Raw genomic sequence first — 22631 nt, forward strand, 5'->3', positions numbered from 1 at the left:
GGTGCAGCTGATACGAATCACTTCTCCCCACTTCCTGCAGGAGTGAAGAAACCCTGAATACATGAAGCCCACGTACCAGACCCTCCATTCTAGTTTTCAATGCCAGTTTAACATCTTGATCCTAATTAGATCCTGGTGACATTTTGCAAACTAATATGTACTTCCCCCAAAAAAACACTAAACCAAAAAAAATCAGATTCATATCTGTTGAAACTATGTGTGAATTCATATTTAACTCATTTAATTGCTTTGTTTGCTTTGGTCAGAAAAGGCTTATCTCTTCAAGTCAAAATCTCTTATTTTCACATTCTGTAATTCCCATATTTATCTAAAACTAAGAAATGATAACAAAAAGAAATACATTTAATTCAACCTAATTTTTCCTCCCATGTTACCATTTTGGTGGGAAAAAGAGCAAGAAAAAAATTAATAGCTGAATAGCCTCAAAGAAAAGCATTCATATTATTTTGAGAGGTTTGGCTAGCAGATCAAAAAGTTGATTGCTCACAAAGCTGTAATCCAAACATAGAACATGAATAGTCCATTAAAAACAGATACATTAAAGACAAACTCCCAAGTTTTTAACTTTTTACAGTGCATTTCCCTATAGAGGTCTAAGTCAGAAAAAAAAATCAAGTCCTACTTTTCTTCTTGCTATGTCTGAGCTGTAAAGTGCCTCTTAAAAAGTGTGAGGGGAAGACCTATTATGAAATAAGGGATCTGCTTACCCCACTGTGGCTTCAACTGGACAGCAGATCAGAACAAAGAACCTCAGTTTTGGGCTCTGCACTTAGATTTACTTCAGTTACGCTGGATTTACACTGTGAATCAGCTCAAAGGGAGGAGACAACTGGAATTTAGGTTGTAACAACCCTATGCTTAATGTAAGAAAAACACATTTGTACATCTAGGACTAGTCCATGTCTCCTCATAGCTGATCTCTTTTTGGATCTGGATCTTGTGTACGTTGTGCTGGAGATTGCTGAGCTCCTGGCTGAGCTTGGAAGAACCCTTGGAAGATCCCATATTCTTGTGAGGAGCATTGCCACAGGTGAAGGCCATGTCTAGTGGCCAACCATCCTGACAAAGGACCTGACAGCAGATTCTGTGACTTGCTAAAGAGACTCTGGGAAAACTGACCCCTAGGAAAAATGATTGAGGACCTCTGAAGGAACCCCAGCAAATTCAGCTTTAAGTTTGAGCAGAAAAAAAGCCAAGCAGCAAAAAGGAGTGAAATGCACCACTGAGATGCCTGAAGGCCATCCACTGCTAGATCCCCACTTGCTTTTAGCTGGCCATATTATAGCAGGAAAGGGCTTTTTTGTTTGTTTTTTTTTGCTCCTGCCTGTGTCTGCCCAAGAGGTTTCAAAGCTGTCCTCTCAAATCTGGTGCTTGCTGCATAGGCTGTGTCAGCGGGTGGTGGAAGTGATGGTGGTGACCTCTCCCGGTCCCTCTGAGCCCTACTTTTCTATGACTCCAACACACTCCATGCAGGGCTCAGATGAAAACTGCTTCGGAGATGAACTGATGCTGGGAGCAGCTGCCAGCTTATTAAGCAGTTTGTCATGCCGAGAGCATGACACCACAATGCTGGAAGTGGCCCCTGCTGCCAGCAGCCTTTGCAGAGGTGTCGCTTCAGACATCCCCATCTCTAAGAGGGCTGAAACCAGCCTTTTTTTCCCCGGGCCCTCACTTTCTCTTGATGAGTATCTCTGATGAGCACTCCTTCTGTGCTCCCTTCGTGCCTGTCGCCACCCAGCTAAAAGCTCTTGGCACTGATTATAACAGGTCACACTCTTTGCTCCGGAGTTCACTAGTGCAATTGCTCATGTTTTAGCCAGGATGGTGCCTGACACATGAATGCCCAAGCTCTCTGCAGCCAAAGCACAAAAAAGAAATCAAGGGAGACTGCTGAGGGGTCCCTGGGCCTGAAGTTTGCCATCCATGATGGACCAAGAGATGGATTTTCCTGAATTGCTGCAAAAACCCCAGCACTACCACCAGTTTCTGAGCTTTCTGAGAATCACAAGTTTATTTATTGCTGGAATGTGCCTTTGAGACGGATTTCTACTGCTGGCTGCTGAGTTTGTTAGGGTTTTTTTGGTGTTTTGTTGGTTTTTTTTTTCCACAGGAAAGATTTCCAGTGTTGCTGGGGAGGTTGTTTTTTGAAAGGATTGTTGTGGTAAGAAATGGCTGCAGCTGGAGTTAGAGCACCTAAAAATAACCATAACAGAAATAAATAAACAAATACTGTCACTCTAGCCAGGTGACAAAGTAAGCTTAGGATAGAAGATCCAAGGATTTGACCTTAGACTCCTCTCTTCATCAGACTCTAAGCACTGACCAAAGTCATCCCCATGGACTTTGCATGGGGCTTCCTGTTGTTTTGTGGGATCCTCACCCTCTCCCCACCAAACTTTCTAAGAACTGAATGCTGTCCCAGCCAGCCAAACATGCCTGTTTTGAGAGACTCTCTGTCAGGAACCCATGTTTGCATATGGTCTGATAAATTAGCACTTTCTTATTCCTTTGGTCTCAGTGGGAACTGCATTAAAACCTTTTCTGTGATGTATCCCCTGGCCCCATCCACATACGTGATTAAACAGAGAGCACTTCAGGTTCTTTAAAAGACATCCACTGAATATACAAACAACTAGCCTAAAAGCATTTTGGAGACCGTATAGGCCTTAATATTAAGTTTCATGGGCCAAGTTCTCATCTTTTTGACGTATCTGGCCCTTCTCTTAATATCCTTTGCCAAAAATCATTATTCATCTAAAATACCTTAATCTGCCAAAGGCTGTATAATCAATATTGCCAGGTGCTACAGGGCCTAATAGTGGATAATAGCTTCTAGGACTGTGCTAAAGTCCATGGGGTCACTACTGAAATAAGGTCTGATTTGGTATAAACAAGGGCTCTGCCCTGGATTTGCCAGGTTTGTTGAGGTGGAAAGTGTGATGTCCGTGTCAATTGTTTCGAGTGATCTCTGGATTGTATTAATCATGGATCATTTGTCGTGTGGACTTGTTGAAGACACAAGACACCTCCCAGAGACCAAGAAGGCAATGCCACACACATAACCAGACAACAAAGCCCATGTGACAAACTCCCACTAAATTAACTCCTCCTATTTTTCTTCATGGCAATGATGACAAAAGATGCACATCTCCAGGAAATGAGCTCTCCACCTTGCCTGACCCATCTGACAATCACAGGACTCAGAAAGTGTCTTACAATAGGGCTTTCACAAATAAAAGCCAACTTGCAACTAGAGGTTGTAAGAAATCAGGCAAAGACTCAAGTGAAAGATTTCATTTCGCAGAGCAAAAATGAAACATGTGCCCCCTCCTGGAACAGGCATATCATGCCTCGTGCACTCATGAGCACACATAGATATCTCTCTGTTGCACACTTAAAATATGAAAAGCTATCACATAAAATGCTGTATTTTTGTCAGACATTCCCATACCTTGCAAACCACTTTATATAGGAAACCAACTTTACACTGCATGAAGCTCCACCCATCCAGATGATGTTGTCATTTCCATGGTAACTAAAGTACCTCAAAGGCAAAAGAACAGATGGAGACTGGAGAAAAAAATAATCTAAGGACCAAAAGTGAACATATGTAGTGCAAGAAAAAATATTAAGCTGTGGGCAGCTATTAGGTTTATTATCACTTGCAAAGGGAGACCTCGATAAACTCAGTCACGGCTCTGCAGTAAAGAGTGGCACAATCAAATCAGCCTTGTGACAATACCAATTTTACAGCAGCCCATATTCCCTATCCCTTTCCCTTACATGAATCTTAAAAAATAATTGTCCTTGCTCCCTTAATGACTTGTTTTGGTTTAAGGACAACAGCAGCCAAAACAGGCAGAAAGAATGTAACTGGTGATATGCTTGACTGCCCATTGCACGTCTTCAAGATCAAAGTCTCCAGGAGGGAGCAAGGAGTATGTGGTTGTCCCTTCCCAACACAGGCTGAAGTAGCCAGGGGAGCAAAACTGCACATATACAACCTGTAACCCACTACATCCTGCTCACGTGTACTCTGTCTGGCTCCCATACTTTAGATTTATGTGTGCCATTATATGAAGGGCATGCTAGCAACTCTGCAGCAACTTGGAACATCTTTAAAATTGGGTTAATAGTTATGACACAGTCTTTGCTTGACTTCCTCTGGAATTAGTCCATCTTTGTGGATTTCTGTCAATCAGAAGGGAAACTTGCAATTTACATAGGACAATTTGTTCTGTGTCAGCTTTCTAAGACTCTGAGCAAGGCAAGTGTAATTTGGGAACAGGAGCTGTGATAGAGAGAAAAAAAAAAATCTTATATTTTTAGCTTGCTCTCACTAGAAGTTTTCTGCTCTATATTATATAGTTTCGTCAAAGTGAAAAAAAGTTTAATATGTATCCTGCTACCTAAAGTCCTTGCAGCTTAAGATGGACAGAGCTGGTGTAAATTTCAGAGCAAGGAAAACTCATTTGTGAGCTGGGCGAGAAAAGTCTAGGGCGTGAGAAACATGAATTCAAGCCCTCCTGCCCAAGGCTCCCATTGTGATCCAACGTAAATAATTTTCTTTTTTTATGCCTCACCTCTCTGTCTGTAAAATAGGAGCACTGGAGTCCCCTCAAGTCCTGCAGATTGTGAGTATAAATATTTTTCTATGAGACTATGAGCTGCTCAGATCCTGCTATAATCAAGAGCCAAATTAGCACCTAAGGTAGCTGCATTCTGTTCTCAAACAATTTTTTATTGTCAGTGACTTTTTACCGCCCATGCTGTTAGTCTGCATTTCACTCCTAATGAACAACGGGACTGCATGAGTCTCTCTCAATTACACATGCTGCTGCATGAGCACAATGTTGTGCAGCTGGCACAAGAAACGCTTTGTCAGTTAATATTTTAAAGCATTGCCAAAAAAAAGGAAAAAACCCATAAAACCATATTTGTGTATTAAATTCTACAGACACAAGCAATGCTTTTGGTGCTGATGATTTCTTTCTGACTTTCCTCTCCTTTCTTTTCCAAAATCTAAATATCGAGCTGCAAATCTTTATGCTTTTAATCCTCTCCTCAGCCTAAGCTCTGCAGGAGCTGTTGCAGATAGACGCACGGACATCCCCGCGCTCGCAGCCAGGTGTGCGACCTGCCGGCAGGGGGCAATGCTTCATGGCTATTCAACCAAAAACACCGAAAAATTAAAAAATTAAAGAGGTTGGTGGGGAAAAGGGCAGAAAAAGATGCTGTGGTGCAAGAGATAAGGGAGTACTATAACCACGAGGCAAAATCCACCCGTGTCAGCCCCAGGCACCACGTAGTTTTGAGCTTTTTCCAAATTTAACTTGCTGATAGAGAAACTCTGCAATAAAAAAACATTGATAAATGACCGAGGTGTGAATTAAAAAGTTGCTCTGCACATTCCCCAGAGCATGGGGAATCAATCAGCCATCAGTTTTGCAGACCTAGCGTTTCTTGCCTGGTTTTCCCTCGGGTTGGGAGCGAGGGTCACTCGGACTGATGCCTGATGCTGCTCCCTGTGACTCAGGGGATCTCTACACCACCTGATGCCAAGGCTGACTATCACCACGGGGGTGTCAGAGAATAATAATGAAAAGGCAGAAAAGGCAGAATTAGGTATCCTGAGGCTCTGCTGTAGACAGGGCACTGATAAATATAATCTGCTTTCTATTGCGTGTGCTACTGCTCACTGTGGTAGAGGCTTGAGCACCCCACAAGCCCATTGACCAACCTGATGCTATCAACTGCCCGGCTGGGAAAGGTGCTCTCCCTTAGATGAGACCCAACACAAATGACAGAACTTAATACCAGTAGTGATTCTTGCTGAATATTGCACCCTGGCCTTGTGGGTTCTCATTCTCACTGTGCATGGGCTGGCAGAGGTTCATTCATGCACAGGATGCCAAACACCCCGAAGTATGTTTGCAAACTGTTATTCAGATAGAGCTTCATGCTGAAATGCAATGCACCTTGTTCCTCATGTTTCCATCTTCAAAAGTTTCAGGTGTCTCACAACAATGATAAATAATTTAAGCATATAAAGCATCCATCTGTCAAGTTTTACAAAGCCCTGGGAGGAAAGGAACAGTTAAGATGATTTATGTTTTAGATAAAGAAGGTGCATAGATACTGAGAACTGGATATTCTCCACATGGATATTATCCATGGATGAATATCCATATGGATATTATCCATTTCCATCTGAAGGATTTTACATATTACTAATAGCATGTGAGCATGCTCATTTTTTTTCCTCCAAATAATTTCTGAGGCCAACCTCATCTCATCTGTAAAATGGACCCTCCGACCGCTGATGTTAATCTCATGGTCTGTGTTTTCTACTGTGTGACTGGCCCAATGAAATCATACAGAGCAAAGGAGGAAGACATTTTCATATTCTCTGAAGGTTGTTGGTGTGAGTTTTTTTGTGGGAGGGGGGGAGTACACTTCATATTTTAATAAAGCCAAGGCCATTCTGTGTTTTTAGATGAGAAATAAAAATTGTTACCCTCTCCATCAGACTGAGAACATATTTGGACAAGAGAAATCAAGTATTTCTGATCCAATTAATGTTATCCGTGCCTAACAGAGCAGCACAATAAAATACAATAGCAGACCCATCCAAGAACAGCCAACTGTGTCATACTTGGAGCAACTGATCTGGAAGATGAGGTTCAGGTATCTGCTCTGATTTGGACAGGTCGGAAATGGAAGTGATGATATCACACAACACCAGTGGGATCTTACCATAAAAGTGAGGCTCTGTCCCTTTCTATGCCAAGAAGTCCATCTTGGGTTGGAGAAAATTTCCGAGCCAAACCCAGTCAAAGCAAAAACCTCCAGTTTCAGTGATTTAACAATTTCTTAGGAAAAGTCATGATTTGTTCTCACCTTAGGACAGTGTTTCTTCAGCCATTGGATGGCTGCTTTCAACAAGGAGTAGTAAGATTTTGCTTGGTACTATATGGCACCTTTCATGAGAACTGCACTGTGTATATGGAGCGGTCAGTCAAAGTTCAAGAGACATTTATTTGATTCTTCTGAAATTCATTTACAAAGATTGCTGAGTCAGAAAGGACCATCTAGGCCATCTAGTCTGTCTCCACCCTTTCAGGGTCATCAGTGCTTCATCTTGGCTTAGGCTAAAGAATGGTTTTATTTTATTCAGTTTAACTTTGTTTCCAGCAATGAGTCCAAGGCCAAATCCAGAATTGCACCAGGGCAATATAACACCTAGCCCCATAGTGGATCCCAAAGCTTTAAGTGAGGTCTTTCAATTATACTATGTGGACAGAGTTAGAAATTAGTTGGATTTACAGTGAGCAGGGGTCACTTGAACTGTTATGTAGGAAATGCTGAAGGGAGGAATGGTCTCAGCCCTGCTCCTTTGAGAAATTAGGTACCTAACTCTGGTCCCTTGGTACCATGTAATTTCCTCACCTACAAGGCATTTTGGCTCTGGAATCAAATCTATTTCTGATAGCTAAACATAATTCTTCAATGTTTGCCCTGCAAATAATTTTCTCCAGCCCTCAATCATTTTTTGTGGCTCTTTTCTGTACCCTCTCCAATTTTGTCACCGTATGTTTTAAAATGTGGCTGTCAGACCCATAAACAGCCTCTTGAGTTCAACATTACTAGTGCCATTCATCACAAGTCATCTGGCTGCAGAGCCAAGGATCACATCAGCACTTTCAGATTTGAGGGTCCAACTCAAAGCCAGCACTGCAGTGCTTGTCCAGGTTTTTGTCTGTGTTTGCAAGAAGCATCTTATTGCAACTAGCATCTTATTGCATTAAAATGCATTTCGTTTGCCCAAGCCAGGCCGTGCAGTTTGTGGGGCTGCCCTGGACTCTCATTCTTTGCTATTTAACCAGCCCTAATGTCATCTACAAATGTCATCAGGAGTAGTTTTATATTTACTTCCAGATCACTGACGAATAGCATAAGGGAAAACTCTAGTAACACTCCTCTTCGACAATAATTCTACATTCACAATTACTTTTAGATACCTGTCAGTTAGGCAGTTCTTAACTCATTTCATGTCTGCTCTTGTCCTGAACCCAATTACTTTTGCTTGGCTGAAACATATCTTCTAGGAAGCCATCTAGTCTCCAACCTGAAAATGTCATGAGATGGTGTTTTTTACCAGTCGTCCTATTAAGTTTCTGAAATTATTAATCACTATGAACCATGTACGTCTTCATTGCAATGTGATCTTTTCTCTGAATTCAACTTCTAGTTATCAATTCCTTATATGACTTTCCTAGATAGATTAAACAGTTCTTTATACCTGGAATTCCCAATCAGATCCGGTATTTGCACTCACTCCCTATCCTAAATTACGTAGCTTTAAATTACCTCCTGTGCTTCATTGACTGATGTTATATTTCTGCTAATGTGTTGTGCTTCTTATTCATGTTACTGCTTCTATATTAGTTTATAATCCCTTAAATATATATAAGTATATATATTCAAGGCTATATATACATATAGATGCAAAATTGTAATCAGTATGAAAACTATGATTGAAATCCACACCATCAGAGATCAATGATGCACATGAGAATCCAGGATAGGTTTTGATGCTTATTAGTAATTAGTTTCTTTGAAGTTATTTATGAGGCAAAGAATTTCATGTACTTATGAGATCAGAGTTACTTGTTTCCTCAGGAAAGACTGTGAAATACAACCACAACTGTAAGAGCAGTAACAAACTGATGGATGTTGAAAGAGCTACAGGAGGCAAACATTCAAAGGTTTTCAAAAGGACTTGCATGTCTGAGCAGCCTGAGCAAAGGGCAGGTCCTAGTCTTCTGCTGGTGTGTCAGCAAGCTCAGCATCGAGCCCTACAACTTTTGTATGCTGCCTGATTACAGAGAAATGTTTAGTCACTGGCTCCATATGGGGAAGAAGGCTGCAGAAAGATCTGATAAGAAAGTCTGGACCTGAACCTGAGCCTCCCATGCGGTCATCTCCCACACTGTAATACAATGTTGCTAAGCTACCAAAGTTTTCTTCTAATTTTTCTGGTTAAGAAATTGGAGACAAAATCTTTTTCTTTTGTTTTTAGACAGTAGTGAGCATGGCACAGTCTTTGTCAATATCAAGAAGATGCTGAGATAGGCATAACAGTACTCAGTTATCAAAATAATGCACAAGAGGAATGGTTTGGGTATGCTGGGGTATAAATATCCTAAACCCATGGAAAATCAACCAAAAGAGGGGGTTTATGTCTTCTAAAATTAGTTTTGCACTTGATTTCCAAACCCTTGGCCCTGAATTTTGATTCTTGCCTGCCATTGTTCACACAACAATGTTGTAACTTGATATCACATGTCTGAGGGATTTACAAAATAAAAGGGGAACTTTAAAAATCACTGTTATTTCTATTTTGGGGCCAATTGTTTAAACAGTTGGATTTCCAATTCTTGAGTAAAAAATAGGAAGACTGAACTACATTCGTATTTCCGCCCTGTTTTCAACTGTCTTGGAATATAATCGCTCATCGCTTATGTTGTAGTGGGATACAATGAATTTCTAACTACTGTATGTCTAAGAGTTTATGTCTGTGTAGATAGATAGATAGATAGATAGATAGATAGATAGATAGATAGATAGATATCTTCCACGTAAAGCTCAGAAGCATGCTGGACAGCTGAGAAAATAAAACACATAAGGAAACTGGTCCAATTTCACAGAATCATAGAATACAAGGTTGGAAGGGACCTCAAGGATCATCTGGTCCAACCTTTCTAGGCAAGAGCACAGCCTAGACGAGATGGCCCAGCACCCTGTCCAGCTGAGTCTTAAAAGTGTATATGATTTAAGCAACTAGAACAATTGTACATGGTTATTTTTAATGATTTATTTGTATTTTTGAATCATATAAAGTGTTACCAGTGTTTTACTGTGGGCCTTGCAAGATACATTTTTTCTTTCACATTAACTTACAAATCACCCAATAATTCTGCATAACATTAATTCATACATTGAACCTAGGAAGACTTATATACATATTTAACTCAATATGCTATTTATATAACAATAACAGGCTCATGGCCTTCATTATGAAACATCTGCCTGTCTCATGAAGTCAAGGTTATGTACAGATTGTTAGACACAAATAGGAAACTCATCTCAGGTCCACTGCAGGAACCAAACCAACTTTATGAATGCTATAGTACTTTTCAAGTGAAAAGAACAAAGAGAAGGAAATTTCCTTTTTCAGATTATCCACTTACATTGTACAAACTCCCTGACACACAGCAGAGTCAGAGGGAGGAGATTTTTTTTAAAAAAGAAAAATGTTCTAGATCTAGAAGACAAAACCATAGGTAAGAAAACCTTTGATGTCAACCCTGATCTACAATGTTTTATGCACACACATCCTACAAGGTGACCACTCAAAGGAATGGGTCTTCTTGTGCTTATGAAATTTATCCTGATGGGTCTTTTCAGAGTTTGGGGTCTACAGGTAACCAGGTGTGATTTTGTTTCCAGTTATACATAAGACAGGCCTAAAAATAACTTTGGGTCAATCAAAAACTTCCTTTAGTAGTTTCGAGGCTTTTTAAATTTTAATTGTTTTAGACTCACCCAAGTTTTCAAAGCAAGTGAGCATTAAATAAGTCATTATCTCGATCACTTCCCAAATTGAACTTCTCAGTTTGAAATTATTTAAGTGTTGCTGCTTAAATACATTTGTATATGTATACTCTCCAGAAGAAAAGAAATACAAGATAAAAAGAGCAAAGGCTCACAAAACACTTTTAATCTCAAACTTATTAAATATGGACAAAACACTATTTTCTAACAAAAGAAAATCAAGTGATTTTTTTTTTTAGTGTTTTGGTCCATAATTTGGTTTTCCATGTTAATCCAATCAAGCCAATTATTTCATAGAATCATTAAGGTTGGAAAGGACCTCTGAGATCATCAAGTCCAACTGTGGAACTGTTCATAACCATGTGTTGGCGTATTCCAAGGAGGAAGACGATATTCAGTGGAGCTCTTCGACGTACAGAGTTTACCTGCTAAAAGTTTTCGAAACCAAAATTCTTCACAGGAAAATGTCACTGGGAGCTCTGCCAAGAAATGTTGAAACTATTTATTTTTGTTTCATTTGGATACAAAATGACAAAATGTAGCTCCAGTTGGGTGATTTAATTTAAACACACAAGCCCCCCTTCCATGTCAAAGCACTGATTCAAAATGACAACTCTTGTTTGGTTTCAATCAGAAATGTCAACATTTTCAGTGTGACATTTCCGATTCAAAAGTTTTTGAGTTGCATATTTGTTTGGGATGGAGGTGGAGTTGATCTGTTGGTCATCGTTTTTTTGTGTATTTTACTGATTTGTTTATTTGTTTTCTCCTATTGAGGGAGAGAAGCAAGAGGAAAGGACCATAAGAGAAGGATGGGCACAGCCTACCCAAGCTCATCAGTTTGGGATTTGTATGTATCACAGCAGAGGTCAGTCATGTGGAGAGATCCAAAAGGAAATAATGGATTGGTGTGCTTTTTATCTAGAAGCTTTTCCCAGAAAGCATGAGGAAACATGGTGGGGCTGAGGGCACATACTCAACCATGTACTTGAGTCTGCTGAGGGTTGGTGAGGGCTACACTGGCATCTTGTGGGCCACACAAAGCTCTCCTATCCAGCTGGTGTTAGACTGGGACCTGTGTCGTAAATCTGCTGCTACACATTTAGGGATCACAGCATATGAATAAGCCTCCATGGCTGGTGGGGGTCAACCCAGGTAGTCCTTGCATCAGTTGAACCTTGAATTCAGGTCATTCAGATGATGGCCTGCCATTTGTCCCAGAGCAAAGGGGAGAAACTCAGTGTACCTTGAGCCTCCTGCAACACTCTGGGACAGGGATCCCTGTGGCACCATCTGTGCAAGGGATCAAACATGCAGAGGTACCCAGGGGGTTACTCCCTACTTCCCCCCAATGTTACCTTCACCTGTAAGTACACTTCCAGAGCTTCATCCCACAAACCTTCCTTTTTCTCTTTTTCTGGGGATTCCTTCTCATCACCTGTGCGATAATGCAGGCAAGCCAAGAGTTTACTCCTGTGAGTAAAGGTTTGCCAAACTGGCAACCCAAACAGCATCATAATCCAGACCGCTGGCAGAGCAAGGATGGGAAAGCAAAAGCCCAAGGACTTAGATTTTGCACAGCTCCACTGGCCTGGAGCTGAATTTGTGCTGTATTTCAGGCACTGTTACTGCTTCGTACTAAAAGTGGCGGGGGGTGGGGGGGTGGGGGGGTGGCTTTAATCATTAAAATAGGTGTTGGGAGTCCTTGCTTGTCTCCCCCAGCCTCAGAGAGGGATTCCTCACCTCAGGCCTGAACAGCAGCCACTGGACCCCAAAAATCTCCTGCATAGGTCATGAGCCCGCAGGGGCTGTGCTGTGAAAAGGATTTGGGGGGAGCGTGGGAGAGGGAGAGACTGGAGTGGGATAAATACCACTAACTTGGGTCTCACCTTCTCTGCCTTTTCTCCCCTGCCCCCATCACTGCTGCTGTTGTGTCAGGTAGTGGCACTGTTGAGTGCATTAACCCAGGGCTGAGCATTGCAGCCACACCGAGTGTGTGTCTGCGTGTCTGCGTGTGTGTGTGTGTGTAGTGTGCCTGATCATTACCATTTATTCCTCCCGTCCCCCGCCCCAGTGCTGCAGGACTCCGGGAGCGAGCGAGAGAAACAGAGGAAAGAGAGAGACGGACCCATCAGCCCCCAGATCTGCTTAAACAAATCGCCGCCCCTTGCAGGGAGGGAGAGGGAAAGGGCGGGGGGGGAACCAGACCAAAAGACAAAATAAACGACAGAGAAAGGAAAATCCAGCGGGGAGCAAAAAGCAGCCCCCAGACGCCCCCTTTCCGAGCCTGTACTCTCAGCGAGGAGGGGGGTGTGTGTGTCTGTGTGTGTGAGCATCGATCCCGTGCTCGTTAGGAAAAGGGAGTGTTTTTCCCCCCCCGCCTCCCCTTTGCCCTCCCTCGGCGCGGCCCGGCGCGGGGCAGCGGGGCGGAGGGAGCGGGCGGCCGCAGCCCCGCAGCCCGCCGGAGCTCCGGCACCAGCACGGGCCCGCTCCGGAGAGGAGAGCCGGAATAAAGGGAAAATCTTCCTCGCCGCCAAAGCAGCCCTTTTCTCGTCGTGGGGTTTTGCTCTTTCTTTCTTTTCGTTTTTTGTTTTGTTTTGTTTGTTTTTTTTTTTTGAAACTCCTCGCCGGGAAAAGCAAAACCGAAAACGCTTCCCCCCTCGCCCCCCCCTTCAAAAGGCCCCCAAACAACCAGCAACAACAAACAGAAAGCAAAAAAAGACCCCCTCCAAAAAAAAAAAAAAAAAGAACGAAAAGAAAAGGAAAGGAAAAGCGAGGGAGCCAGAGAGACAAGCTCCATCGATTCCAAATCCAGGATTTTATCCAGTGCATTGATTTTTTTATTCTTTTTTTTTCTCTCCCTTTTTTTTTTCCTCCTTCCCCCCCTCCTCCTTTTTTTCACCCCCCTCTCATCCTTCTCCTCATTCCCACCCCCCTTTTCCTTTTAATTTTATTGTGGATCCTGCTAAAATTAGCCGGGACTGCTCTGGGTGTTGCGTGTTAATTTGATTTACTCCGGGATTCCGGCTTCCAAGACGCCATTTTCCCCCTCTTCTCGCTCTATCTCGCTCTATTTATCTATCTATCATTTATCTATCGAGCTATCTATCCGTCTGTCTGTCCGTCCATCTCCCTCTCCCCGGGTGCCTTCCCTCCTCCCCCCCGCCCTCCTCCCTCTCCGCTCTGCGTGTGCTGCGCGGCCGTGCGCTCCCCTAATCTGACAGATGAACACCGCCATGGGTTTGCCGCAACACAAGCAAAAGCACCTTTGGGGGCTGTGGCGAGGGATTGAAACCGGGATCTAAAAGAGAAGAGACAAGAAGGGGGGAATCCGAGGGAGGAGGAGGAAGAAAGAAGAAGAGGAAGCTGATAAGAAGCCCCCGCTGCCGTTTTGGGGATATGGGTTAGTAAAAAAACAAACAAACAAAAAAGCAACAAAAAACCTGAGCCATCGAGGAAAGGTCTGTCTTGATCCGGATTGCGGGAGGGTTTTACCCCTCTCTCTTCCCCCCCCCCCCCCCTTTTCCCCCTCTGCATGCAAAAGTTAATGTCGTCTCCTTTTTTTCGTGTTGTGACTTTGCAATGGCGCGGAAAGGGCTTTATTTATTTGGGGGGGGGGGGGGAATATTTCTCCGCTGTGCAATGCATGCGAGTCCTCCTCTCCCCCTCCGACCCTTTCCCTCCCCATGCTTTGTGGCTGGTGGGTGTGTGTGTATGTGTGTGGTTGGGGAGTAAGACAGTGCTGCTGGGAAGGGGTTGCAATTTTTTTAGGAGTTTGCGTAATGTATTTACCCCCCCCCCCTTATCTCCCCTCCACCCCTTTGGTAGCCTGTATGTGTTTCCCCGACGGTGCCGGGGGTAGGTGGCAGCTATGTGTGTGCGTATGGAAAGGAGGGGGGGGGAGATTCCCCCCCGCTTCGTAAATTGCAGGTTAAGTGGAGCTAGAGAGCAACATTGTAACCTTATGGGGATTTGTGAGTGTGTGTGTGTGAGTGTGTGTGCGTGAGTGTGTGTGCGTGGGGGTCCGCGGCGGTGCTGGGGGGGGGGGGGGGGGCGCCGCTGCCCCGCGCTTGTTTTGACATTGAAAAGGACACGCAGCTCCGAAAAGCGGCTATTTGCAGGGGCAAAGAAGTGTGGAGGGGTGTGAGGGGTGGAGAAGGGGGGGGAGTAATTAGCAATGCGGGACCCCCCCGCTCCCCCCTGGTCGGTGGCGAAGTGAGGCGCGTTAATAATGGTTATTAATAAGGCGGTGATTGCTGCCCCCGGGACCCCGGTGGCTCCTTCCCCCCGCCGCCCCCCCCTCCCGGGTGGAAGTGGAGTTCAGTTTTGGGCGGTTTGAATATCGCCGATAATATCGGGGGGGTGGCGTGGTGTGTTTGTATTGGGGGGGCGTGTGCAAAACGCAGCCTACAGCTGCGGGCGGCTATTGTCAACTCCAGCCCTGGCGCAAGGCTCCCGGCCCACCTCCGTGCACACACACACTCACACGCTCTCTCTCACACACACACACACACACACACACACCCCTTCCTCGCCGGGTCTCCCCGGCGGGCGGTGGGAAATCAGGTCCCTCTGGCGAGGCGGGGGCCCCCTCCCGCCCTTGTTTCCCGGTATGTGTGTGTAAATGTGTGTGTGCATGTGTGTCTGTGTGTGCATCACACCGGGCACTGGCCGTCCCCTGCGCTGCCTGCCCCTGCCTGTGTGTATTTATGTGTCTAAAAAGGCAGTTGAGAGAAGGATTTCCGATTCGTTTCCGCTTCAAATAAACGGCACTGATAATCTCGGGCCTGACGCCTGATGCTAAAAGGGCATTTCGCCGCCGGGAGCCGGACCCGGGCAGCGGCCGCCTGCGGCGGGGCGACACCCGGCCCGGCCACCCCCCGGCGGGCAGGTCCCCGGTCCCCGGGAGGGTTTGGAAGGGGAGATGCGGGGGGCTTCCCCGCGGGGGAGAAGGAATGCATGGAGGGAGGGTGCATGGGGGGGGGGGGAAGGCACTGCCCATCCAATCCCGGTGCCGTGGGGTGGCGGTGCCCCCGCCCCGGGCCGGGGGTGTGGGCTGGCGGCTGCCGTGAGGACGGCGAGCCGAGCTGGGCACTGGGAGGAATCCGCCACAAGCAAATGCGACCGGCGGGGAGAAGTGTGGGGGGGGAGGTAGGGGGGAGCCGGGCAGGGCTTCTCCCCCCGCAAGCAGAGGTGTTTCATTAGCCGCGGGCCCGCGGTGGCCCAGCCGGGGCAGTGCCGGGCCGGGGGGGGACCCGCCGTATTGCCTTATATGTCCATCTGTCAAACCGCAAAGGATGTGCGAGGCGAGCAAAGCGCTGAGCCTGCTAGTCCTCTGCTGTCAGGGAAAGTAATTTGATCCTTTTGGTATTGACAGGAGGATTTCAGGAGTAAAGGACTGCTGGCAAATCCAATCCCGTGTTGAATATTATGGACCCAAATGGGAACAATTATTGATCCGACAGCCCCTGCAGCCAGGACTAACTTGGTGCAGGCTACAGTAATGATATAATCGGCCGTCTAACGTTAGGCAGCGATAGCACGAACCTGAGGAAACAAGTGTCTAGGACCTTTTATCATAGAGGGGAGAAAAAATGCCTGTCAGGGAAAATGTGCAAGTGGCTGCTTCACGCACACCTTCCTGCTCTTCCTCGGCCTTCGCTGAGATTACTCCCCTCAGTCTGAACGTACTTCCACTCAAAGGAGAAACTTTTTTCATTTCCATTTGTTTTTTAGCTGAAAGGAGAAAAACCCCTCCAAACCATATAGTTGTATTTTAATCTCTGCTCTTAGCTCAGAAGGGTTATGTAAAAGCAGGGGAAAAAAAAGCAGAAACACTCAGTGAATGGAGATTTCTCTTCCATCTTTTCTTGGCTTTGGCTTTTTTTTTTTTTTTTTTAACTTCTCAGACTCAGAGTTTTAATTGAAACCAGAAATCTATTGAGAAGTAACTGAGCCAAGAAAACCTCTGTTTTCTCTGCAGCTAGGGATGGGGAATAAATAATTTTTTGCTGATGTTATTTCAAGTTGTTTGAGTTCTTTGGTTCCTGCCAAAAAGCCCAGCATAGATTATTAACACATTATCATTTTAGGAGGATGCACTCTCTGAAATGTAATAAAATGGTGTGTTAGGTTTGTGCAGAGCCATAAACTATGCTATTTGTTGGCAAACAAAAGAAACAGTGGCCATGATTTATTATTAATAATAATCATAACTGAGCTATTTAGCTTGACTTGATATTTACTGGGTTTCTCTACTGAGGTTCCTCAGTATCATTTCCAATAATGTACTTTGATTAAGTTGGGAACTGCTATTGCCACGTGCTTAATTAACTCAAGGAGTTAAATGCTTGAAAAGGTCCAACCATCATTTTTTGGCTTCAGATGCTGCTTAATCTCCTACTCTGGTCTGTTTTGACCCATCCTTTGAGCTCCTTTTCCCCAGCGCACACATTCTTAGGTGTAAATGCCAGTTTACCAACAGGACTCTTGTTTTCCATTACAAGATTTGGCTAATCCCAGTTTCAGTGACTTTTTTTGCCCTCTCAGTAGGGCTCAATTGCTCACACGTTATCTTTCCCTTCTGTTTTCTTTCCCCATTGGACAACACCCTCCAGGACTGAAAAACTCTTGCCTTGTGCTCAGAGGCTTGCAATTACACAGCAATTTTGACTCTTGACCCAACTAGTAGCAAAAAAGGCTATTGTCTAATGAACCACATAAAAACAGTTCTGGGATCCAGTAGATTGCTGTGATGGAAATGAAAGCTCTCCCAGTGAACTGATGACTGATTTGTTTAACCATATGCCTAGGCGGTCTTTCTTGCTCCCTGTTAACTACCCATCTCTGGAGTATCTGTGATCTGTGGGTCTGTGATGATGTTGAAAGGCAGCATTAATAACTGCCAAAATGTGCTCCATGATGCATGGCCCACAGTAGGGCCAATTGAATAGGATTTAAGCCATGTTCAGAGAATTTTGTGTCATTTTTGACTACCATAACATGTAGGCACTCAAGGTTTTGAGAGTGTTAAGTGCCGCAATTAAGCATGCATTTGATGATGAGACAAGGGCGTCAAATCTGTGCAGAAAAAAAATAGGTGGTCATATGAAACCCATGGCAAAATCTAGTCTCGTTGCTGGGAAGTCCAGGCACTTTTAGGGCAGCAGCCATCCAAGGTTTAGAGCTAGTCCAAGGCCTAGCAAGAAAGGCAAGAGTCTGTAGGAGAAAGTTAGTGAAGAAAGTTGCCAGTGTTTTGTTGCAGGGCTTATGGTTTCTACTGGGATTGGTTTTGCTGCTATTATAGGTTCTGTTCTCATTACTTTCTCTCCTTCCAACATGATAAAAAGAAGTTTCCTTTCCTGTTATTATTGTTGAGGAAATAAAATGACTCATCCTTTTAGGAAATTGTCATCTTGATTAAAGATGAGCTTTAAAACCCCTCAACTACAGGTTTTAGCCTGGGGGGACTGTCAGATCTGAAAATGATTTCCAAACTTTTGAGATTGGGACTGCTTTGCCTTCTGATACGGGCACAAAATCAGGTTACAAGTGCTTGTTGTTAGCACAGTTGCTTCTGAGGTGCACTCAAACCCTTAGAGATGGTTTCTTTCTCCTTCTCCCAATGTGAAGACTCCACTTGATGTGGCTTCAAAAATTCATTGTCTTCAGACCTGCTTACAGATCAGCTGGATGCTGGGAACAAGTGCAGCTCCCCAACAGGCACCCAGATTCTGCGTTCATGTTTAACTGGTTGTAGAGAGAGCAAAGCAAAGGGGATAAATAGGTGGGGGCAAAAAAAAAAGGAAGGCAAAAACATTTCTTAAATTGAATAAAAGCAGTCAGAGAATAATGCAGCTTGTCTTTCAGAGCTGAGGAAATGTGTGACAGAAGTAGGGGGTGGTAATTTCTGTTTATCAGCTCTTGAGAAGGAGAAGAGTTAGGGGCTATTTTGCCCTTTTGGAGTTGGATTTACTTTGCAGCACAGATTGTCCAAACACAATGATGAGCTTTTACTGTAAACTGTGGGGCATCTGGATATGAAAAGCAATCTTCTGACATTATTTCATTTAGGCTTTTGTTGTCTTTTATGATATTGAAAATTTCAGAGTTCTCAGGTTACTCACCTCTCTCTCTAAAAGGCCAAATCGAAACCCTGGACCTCAAACATCCTGAGGATTGGGAGGATTTGATCCAGGCTTGATTATGATCTTTACAGCCCTAGTTTGCTTCCCAGTCCAGCTGAGGATCTTTGCAAGGTCTCAGGCTTCTGTATCTCTATGATCTTTGCCTGGCTGCCTGTCTACCAAACCTGTTTGCTGTTGGCAGTGTGTGACGATGACCATGTTGACTTCAGATGTGAAGGGGAAAGTGATGGGGCTGAAGCACAAGTGACAAAACAGGAAGGTGGCCAGAGAAGTACTCAGGGGAATCTGGTCACTGGTGTTGCTCACAGATCCCAGGATCAGGTTTACTCTTGTTTTTGAGTGGGGACAGTGGTGGGGCTCGTGTATGTGTGCATCCAGCGCAGGGGTCTTGCAGGGAAAAAAGGAGTTGTGCAGATGATAAGGATGAGCCCAAGTTGTCCTCCCTATGTAGGGCTGGTGAGCTTGAAGCACTTTTTTGAAAGGAAGCTCAATGTGTGGAAAAGCCATGCAGGAGAAGACCAATTTCCATGCAAATGCGAGGTCAGAAGGTGGTGGCAAGGCTGTGACCTGCTCCAGTGAATGATGTCAGAGCACAGCATGGCCCAAGGCTCGGCTGTGCAGTACATGATATATTGGGATGCAAATGCCTGGCAGAGTGGGGTGCTGGGGTTGTGGCTAAGCACCATTGTGGGATGACTTACTCACCTTCTCACTGCCTCTGAAGGAGTGAATTCCTGTTTTTGTAAGTGCTGTTGTGCAGTCCCGGGCAGTTAAGGGCTCTACGAATGTGGCAGCGATGAGAGCAAAGTTTCCTCTACTGTAGTACGGTATCTCCTATAATAGTGCTTGGGAAACCTGTTCAGAAGAATGTGTGGTAGGCAAGCATGGGGTAACCCAGGACTCACTTAAATACCTCAAAATTAAGAGATGGGTTAAAGATCGGAAGCCTGAGGTTTTATGTTACTTTGAAATTTTTGTTAGCTTTAACCTTTAAAACTGAGAGATATATATGTATACAATGAATCATTCTGTTTCTGTCCTGGTATTTTAGCAGATGGAGAAGTTGGTTTTAAGATGGAAGGGAGAAAATGATGATACTCAAACCAGAGGTCAAGCTGCAAGTCGTTACAGGCATTTCTTTCCTCCCTATGAGTCCACATACCCTGAATATCCTACTAATGTGATTTCTGAGACTTGGACACTGGCCTAACTTCCCTGTGTGTTTCCAGACCCAGCATATTCTGGAGTAATGCTGTGATCCATGCCTACCTCTCCTTGAGTCTTGCTAAATTTTTGGCTTTGGAGAATGCAATCAGGTTTCCACCGAAACTCCTCTGAAATCCTATTAGTTTGCAAGACAAGGAAATTCTTCCTGTAGATTTTTCTTTATATTTCTTTTTTTTTTGGTTCTTTTTTTTTTTTTTTTTTTCCTTTTTCTTGTTAAAGCCTTCCTATGGAGCTCTATAGTGAGGATTCAATAGCATTCTGTACAGGGGAATAATTCTCTACTGAATTCTTCAGTTCTTTTTCAGAAGGGATCAGAGACGTGAAGCTTAACTGGGGGAGTTTAGTAAGTGTTTGAACAGCATTGTATACATGCAAAGTATTATAGCAGGCATCTGGGCAAAGTGTTATTATGCATGCCCATTATTCCCAAGGTTGCAAAACAGTTTAAAATATTAACTCGTATATTCACATCCCTGTAACTTCCATAAACCTTCACCTAATGGGCTGAAAAATGTCATGCTTTCTCTTTGCTTGATGGCAATTTTCTTCCTGAAAGGTTGAGTAAATTCTCTCCAGCTGTCAGTTGTTCCTTTTTTTCCCCCAATTTATTCAGAAAAAGTGAGGGTGGGGGAAGAAGAGAAAACACTTTTCCCTTTTAAATTATTCTAACCACATGCTTTTAAACAGGGCAGCAGTCTAACCTGCCGGACTTTGAGCTGATAAATGGATATAAACATAGGGCTTGTTGAAGGCCTCTGTCTTCTTTTGGTGTGTGAGGGGGATGAAAAAATGGAGGTCATGGTTTCTGAAGTCATGACAAATTAAAAGTGTCACTGTAGGCATCCTAAAGTCGACCAAGATCTTTTAGTCTGCCAGCTTAAAGAGAGTGGCACTGCCCCTACAAATCCTGCTGGATAAGTGTCATAAATGTCATTTGCTATAGGTGTTGGTTTACATTAGTTCCAATTCTGTGTTGTGGGAGGTAGTCACAGAAACATAGGTCCTGCTCCTCCATCCTTTTATCAGAGGTGAAGACACATCTGCTCTTAAAACATGCTGCCTTTTAAGTGTGGCTTTCAGGCCAAAACGTTTTCTTCAGGCTTAGCTCAGTGAACAGACTTCCCAGGGCTCTTGAGGAAAACCTCTGAAAAAAATAGCGTGAGCAACAATTAAAATAACAATAAGCTGGGCCTGGGGCCCTATTCAAACCTACATCCATCTCCAGCTGGGGAGCAGTGGTATGGATGCCTCAGTTCAGGGGTCTCTTGACGCATCAGAGCCCACAGACCAAACTTTGCTTCATTGGCACCTAAGCAAAGGACTCAGATTAGGCGACAGAGACCCCTATGTCATCAATGGAGAGAGGGGGCACCCATGACTCACTTGGCCTTGGATTCCCTCAAATTCTGACCCCATCCCAACCTTTAACATCCTCCCGAAGTCAGTGGTGTTACAAGGGAATAACAGTCCAAAGTCCTGGTCCTGCTTGAACAGAGATTTGCATCGTGAATCTGGTGCTCCCAATCCTATTTGCCACTTTGGAGAGAGTTCGATGTGTGCAACGCAGCACAAAGAGCACAATGAAGTAGTTCAGCTGGAGAGGCCTTTAGGGCGTGTGGGTACTCAGCAGGCTCTTATCTCCCATCTGACTCAACTTCTCCCAGAACTTCTGTAACCGCTTCCTCTTCAGCCTCATTAGAGGTGAAGCTACTCCTTTCCTTTGCCCGTAGCAGCTGTTGGTTATCTCGCCTTTATTCCTGGCCTTGGGTCTTCCCACCGGCATGCTCCCGACTAACATTTATGCCTCTTGACGTTGCTGTCCTGGCACCGTGGGCTGCTCTTTGCCCTGTGTGCATCCAGCCGCATCCACTTGTGTCCTGTGCTGCTTTTGCCTCCTGCTTTTTCTTCTGCAATCCATGAGGCTTTAAGCATATTTCTTGTTTTGCTGACCCAGACACTCTCTCTTCCCTCAAAGCCGAAAGACTGATACATTCTGCAAGGCAAAGTAGTCTCAATGCCTTCCTCTAAATACCTCAAATTATTGCTCTTCTTCTTGCATGCCCTTTATATGCCCTGTTTTCCCACAGTCCCCCCATTGATGCTGGGGACGCTTGGTACATTATACAGCACCAAGCAAGACACCACTGCTTACTCAGCATGGAAACACACAGTGCAAGTCTGCATGGACAAAATCCGACTTTTCTTATTCCTAGTCTCATTTGAAGCATGCAGAATTGATTAATATGGGATGTGTCGCTTGTACAGCCTCTAGACTGGGCACAGGATAGATCCTGGACCAAAGCCTTTTTGGTCATCCTTGTGCCATCATTTATAGCTTTGAGGAACGGATGCTGAGCCAAAACCTGATGCATTCTCTATCATCAGATGTGTTGTTTTATTTTGTTTATTTCTTTGTTTTTCCTGAAGGGAGGGAAAGCTGGTGTATTTGGCACTTGTGCAAGTGAAAATGAAATAATGGAGGAGGGGAAAAAAAAGAAAAGGAGGAAGGAGGAGTCCCATGGCAGCATCAGTAAATAAAAACAAACCTCTCATTAATGATTTATATAGGGAAATCATTTTCCACACATTTCAGGGTGCAGAGGGAAATATTTGATCAGA

The 22631-nt window shown here is 44.3% G+C and overlaps 1 protein-coding gene across 1 annotated transcript in view; it reads left to right on the forward strand.

Moving 5' to 3' along the window:
• Positions 1-11913: 11913 nt before the first annotated feature.
• SETBP1 (SET binding protein 1) overlaps positions 11914-22631 on the forward strand; it is a 298679-nt gene continuing 287961 nt past the window's right edge. The window contains exons 1-2 of the mRNA XM_087763711.1: positions 11914-12004; positions 13614-14099. The gene's annotated coding sequence lies outside the window, so the exon portion shown is untranslated. The remainder of the gene's footprint in view (positions 12005-13613; positions 14100-22631) is intronic.

This window comes from Nipponia nippon, unplaced genomic scaffold, assembly GCF_047370975.1.
Source record: "Nipponia nippon isolate SJK-2023a ecotype South Korea unplaced genomic scaffold, ASM4737097v1 scaffold_29, whole genome shotgun sequence".
NCBI classification, from domain to species: domain Eukaryota; kingdom Metazoa; phylum Chordata; class Aves; order Pelecaniformes; family Threskiornithidae; genus Nipponia; species Nipponia nippon.